The 5,374-nt window shown below is 36.6% G+C and overlaps 1 long non-coding RNA gene across 1 annotated transcript; it reads right to left on the bottom strand.

Annotated features, from left to right (window-relative positions):
* Positions 1-206: 206 nt before the first annotated feature.
* On the bottom strand, positions 207-2,763 carry LOC137008024 (uncharacterized). The gene is made up of 5 exons (XR_010892743.1): positions 2,560-2,763; positions 1,800-1,932; positions 1,536-1,641; positions 1,103-1,215; positions 207-538 (listed from the first exon to the last, which is right to left on the bottom strand). It is a non-coding gene; the product is annotated as an uncharacterized lncRNA (long non-coding RNA).
* Positions 2,764-5,374: the final 2,611 nt, after the last annotated feature.

The raw sequence follows: 5,374 nt of genomic DNA, 5'->3' as shown, positions 1-5,374 counted from the left end.
GTATTAATAAGTAAAACAATCACGGAAATTATATGTCATTTTTTTAAATTATGAAATAAACTCAGCTTAGTTAAATTGTATTTACTCTACCAAACACCACGTTCACCATAATTTATTACACAACACTTTATTGGAGGATACAGTATAAGGTTGAAATTTGCATAAAGACAAATGAGATTCAAGATAAATAAAAATGTGTCTTCAAAAATACGTTAACGTCATAATAATCCATTCACAGACTTTACTCCTATTGCACAAATGAGCGCCACAGAATCCCATCCAGTCAACTATGATCCAGAAAACAGATTTGATATTGAGTTTAAAATAAAGATTCATTATCACAGCTGAACTGGGTTCTTGCTCTTCCCTGTACATGTCTCTATCATGTTCATGTTCTTCTTCTTCTAAACAGTTTGTTCAGTTGTACTCTACAGTACAACTGATGACCAGAAGATGTGATCACTGATGTGCTGTAGCTTTTTCTCAACCAGAGGAAGAAGTCTTAACATCCCATTGTCAGGCGTTCTTCAGTCCTGGTCTAAAAGTAAAACAAAAAAACACAGACAATTCAAGTTAAGTAGTTTAATGGACAGCCAGGTCAGCTTATGTTCTGCATGATTTAAACAGTGGTGGGCTACTCTGGCCCTCAGCGTCCACGGTCCTGCAGATTTAGCTCCAACCTCAAAAGTACACCTGAAGACTTTGGTTAAAATTTTCAGGTGTGCTCAATTATGGTTGGAGGTAAACTCTCCACCTCAAAAAGGAGACAGCAAAAGGGCTGGAGTTGCCTGTTCCTGATTTAACTTTACAAAACAGCAGTACATAATATATATATTGTAATAAAAATGCAGCACAGACTGTAAGCTAAGTACTGAACAAAAACTGTTTTACCCACATTAACAGCAACCTGTTTTAAAAGATCTTTTAGAAAGGCATGCTCTCTTTTGAGCCTTGATTTCTTCCAGGACAACATACTCTTCTGTTTCTTGTTTCAAGAGCATAATTTGGTCAAAAACCAAGTGATAACCTGTACAATGTAAAATTGTTAAAATACTGCAATAAAAACTTTAAGGCAAGAATTAAGAATAGGCACAGGACTTACCGTACTCATGAAGAAGCCATGGCCATGCATAGTTTCTGCCTCTTGTGTTCCTCCGTAGCTGCACATCAGTCGTTTTTCCTCTAGGATCTTCTGTTAGTGACTTCACTTGCTATCTGTTTTAAAACACAAATACAATGTTTTAGGTCTGTGCAGTATAAGGCCTTATTTCAAGCCAAAAAAACTAGGTATTACACATAATTTAAAGAACATTTACTATTTAATTCCTATTATACTATATTATATTATATTACCTCATTATCTTCCAAAGCTTCCCTGTCTGCTTTTATCTAAAAAAAACAAACAAACAAACAAACAAAAAAAAAAAACAGAAGGAACAGTTTTTAAGAACTTTTTAAGAACTTAATAGTCCTTTGAGAGAACAACATTAAATTCTGTACTACATATTACAGCATTGCCTCAACACAAGACATACCAATGGACTTCTGTCTTCTTTGGGCATGAGATGGTCATGTTCCTTCCTCACCCTAAACAAAGGACTTCGATGAGCTTGCTTTGATATAAGGACTGGTCTTCCTTCTCTGCACAGAAAAACAAGAAAGTCTCTACTTACTCTGTGTGCAATTACTCTTGTTCTTAAAACATACAAATTGAGACAGTTATAAATAAGTTAATTTACCATACCATCCAGGAGAGCATTTGATGAGTAAATACTGATTTAAATATCTAGAAACTTTACCTGGAAAGGGCTGATCACGGCAGGTTTGCAGCGACTCACTAGTAGCTCTTGTGAGGGTCGGCTCTTAAAAGAGCTGTTGAGTTTGATGTTGTAGAGATCCTAAAAAGAAGGACTAAGTAATCTGCAAGTAATCCTGCAAGACAGAAAGGAAGGTAAATTTATTACATCACATTCAAGTTGTCAATTTACACATAACTGTAGGATTTCCTTCTGTAAAGAGTGTTGCATAATTAAATGTTAAATGCATTTATGTAATAAGTTCACTGATATGTGGGCATTTCCATGATTAAACATATGTCTTTAATAGCAAGCTATATTTATATTTAAAAGAATAAATAAAAAAATAACATGTTTCACATGCAAGCAGGACATTATCAGCAGTGTAACTGATTAGATATTGAATAGACATCAGATATTCAATTATTTTGATTATGACAAAATAATTGAATATCTGATGTCATGTGACAAGTCAAATGATAATTTCCACTCTTGCAAACAGAGGTAGTTATGAGGTGCGGAGAGACATCATGTATCATTGGAACATTTTGGGCCCAATCTGTAATCATTTTAAAGAATTCAATGGAATTAATATAAACTTTTATGTGTGGGACGTCCAACTGTCCAAGAAGGGGCACAACTGATTTACAAATAAGGTGATAAATATGTACAGGATTTGACTTTAATTTTAATTTACTGTGAGACTATTTAACAAATGCTTGATAAAATGTTTGATAAAGGGTTAAAAGCAACACATACATACCATTGCAATTATTTGCCTTTGCAGCTTTCTGTCTCCTTCATCCATTTCCGAAAGGCCCTTTTTGTCTTTTCAGCTAAAACAAGAGAAAAGAAAATATCATTATTTATAATATATAGGTTTATATATAAATATATATAGGAAAGAAGTTCTTATTGACCTTACAGTTTTTGGATTTAACATTATTAGGCATTAAAAGCATGATAAGTGTTGTGGTTACTCTGTATTTACAACAAAAATCACATTAAAACTACCAATACTGTGGTAAAAAGCATGGTAAGTGTTGTTTTTTACCGTGCTTCTACAACAAATACCATTTTGAAACTACACTTGTACTACTTTGAACCTGATATGAATATGTTATATATATTGTGCAATATATTGCACGTCACGTGACAGTGTTTAATCACCCTAGTTTAGTATTTAATATAGAAAACAATGAAAAGCAAAACCTTAGCGGAGGTGACAGATATAATGCAGTGACTGAACATGAGGGAGCTAACGTTAATCTGATTAATATCTGCAAACAGAAAAGACATTATATCAAACATTAGAACAGCGTATTTACGACTACTTACCAACATCCAGCACACGCAAACTGATGCCAAATATCGTTATGTGTTCTGAAGGAGACTTCTTCAGCGTGAGAACGGTCAGGAGTGAGAACGGGTTGACATTCACTGAGTGAATATTATGAAAATAGAATATATATTTCTCGCTAAAAATGTAATCAAACCTTATTTTTTATGCAGAAACTAACTCAAAATATTGTTCAAAACGTAGCAGTTTCACATTATTCTGGCGAGATCAGATAAATCTTTGCAACAACGCGCAAGCGAGTGATTATGTACATTCACTGAATGAATATTATGAAAATAAATAATATATATTTTTTGCTTAAAATGTAATCAAACCTTATTTTGATGCAGAAAATAAAATATTGTTCATAGCAACCAAAACGTAGCAGTTTCACATTATTCTGGCGAGATCAGAAAAATCTTTGCAACAACGTTAAACTCATCGCTGAAAACGCTAAACCTTTGCGGGGACTTTGATATCAGATTGCGAGCGGTTTTAAACATCAAAAACCAGTTGGAGGGCCAGATAAAAATTATCTGGGTGCCGCCATTTGACTCCCCCTGGCATAAATAATATTTTGTAGCCCGATCAGAAAAAAGGGAGTAAATAATTAAAACAAAATGAACAGCATTAGCTGCTACGTGTGAAAAGAAACCTGCTTTGGATGTATTATGTTCAGGACAAACGTAATAGCACTGCAATAAATTGGCTTTATTAGGTTAAGGACCAACGTAATAGCACTGCTTATATTATGTTCAGGACAAACGTAATAGCACTGCAATAAATTGGCTTTATTAGGTTAAGGACCAACGTAATAGCACTGCTTATATTATGTTAAGGACCAACGTAATAGCACTGCTTATATGTTGGCATGTAACGTAATTGCGATTTGCAAAATAGTTTCCTCAGAACGTATTTCATGTGATACAGGGTTGTCCTACACATGTTCTACGCTCTTCTGAAGCTGGTCTTTTAACTGTCCAAATAACACGGCTAAAATCTATGGGTGATCGGGCTTTCTCTTCTTTGGCTCCTAAATTGTGGAATTCCCTGCCGTCTGAGATTAGGAATGCAGAATTCCTTAGTGTTTTTAAATCGTCCCTTAAAACATATTATTTTAGGATAGCCTTTATGTGATTCATGTGATTACTTTATTTGTTATTATTAGGGATGTCCAGATCCGATCACGTGATTGGAAATCGGGCCCGATCACGTGGTTTCAGACTCGATCGGAATCGGACGTTACCTCCCGATCAGGACTCGGATATATATAGGGGTGCAACGGTTCTCAGTAAAAAATCGAACCGTACGGTTCTCCACTTACGGTTCGGTACGCACTTGCACCGCGGTCCATCTCGAATGACGACGCATCTATTGGTTAATATGGTTTGTTTAAAATAGCAACGTGGAAAACAGACAGTCAGAGTTCAAATAATGTATGTTTCAGTCGATGGATGCGCAAAACGTTACAACAACGATAATCAGAAAGCGTAGACAAAACAGTCACTCTTTGTAAACTGTTAACTGCGAGTGCGTATGCTCTAATGTCCAGTCATTTACGCCGTCATCACCCGGGTGTTGATACAGGTGAGACCTGAACAGCACACGTTGCTGTCTGTGTTTAAACTAACTCATTTAAGCCTTGCTGTTTTAAACCTTCAAGAACAAGACGCGAAAGAGAGCTCGCGCGCTGTGAGAAGATTTGTGTGCGCTCATCTGAAGCGCGCACACGGGGCCGTTCACACAGAACGCGTTTTTCTATTCCAATGCGCTACTTTCCCATTGTTTTTCCTATGTAAACACGCGCTTGACGGACGTGCATGACCGTTACGCTCGCGTCTCGCGTCTTTTGCAGCGCCTCTCACATGAGCGCCGCGTTTTTAAGACGCCGTGTCAAGTTAAAAGAATTTCAACTTTTACACGCAGCGCCGCTCATCAATGTCAGTTCCAAAACAGTGGACCAATCAGAAGAACTCGGAGGCGGGGCAAGCGTTGCGAGCTTCTGTTTACAGTAGCAAGTTGGCATGACAACTGTTTTATATGACGGCAACATGGCGGAGGAGGCGCTCATTATTATCTTATTTTCTTTTTTTCCATGTCAAAACTTGTATCTGTCAATTCTGCTGTTTGCCTATTTCTATTATTTCCGTTATTGTCGTTATTGCCTCACGTCTCAAAAGCGCGTCTCGAGACCCTCGCGTTCTACGCTGCGCTTTTTTTTAAAAACCACTCCTGAGCG

The sequence above is a fragment of the Chanodichthys erythropterus genome, chromosome 3 (genome assembly GCF_024489055.1).
Source record: "Chanodichthys erythropterus isolate Z2021 chromosome 3, ASM2448905v1, whole genome shotgun sequence".
Lineage (NCBI taxonomy): Eukaryota > Metazoa > Chordata > Actinopteri > Cypriniformes > Xenocyprididae > Chanodichthys > Chanodichthys erythropterus.
The sequence above is the reverse complement of the archived record's forward strand: the minus strand, read 5'-3'. Positions and strand labels throughout refer to the sequence as shown.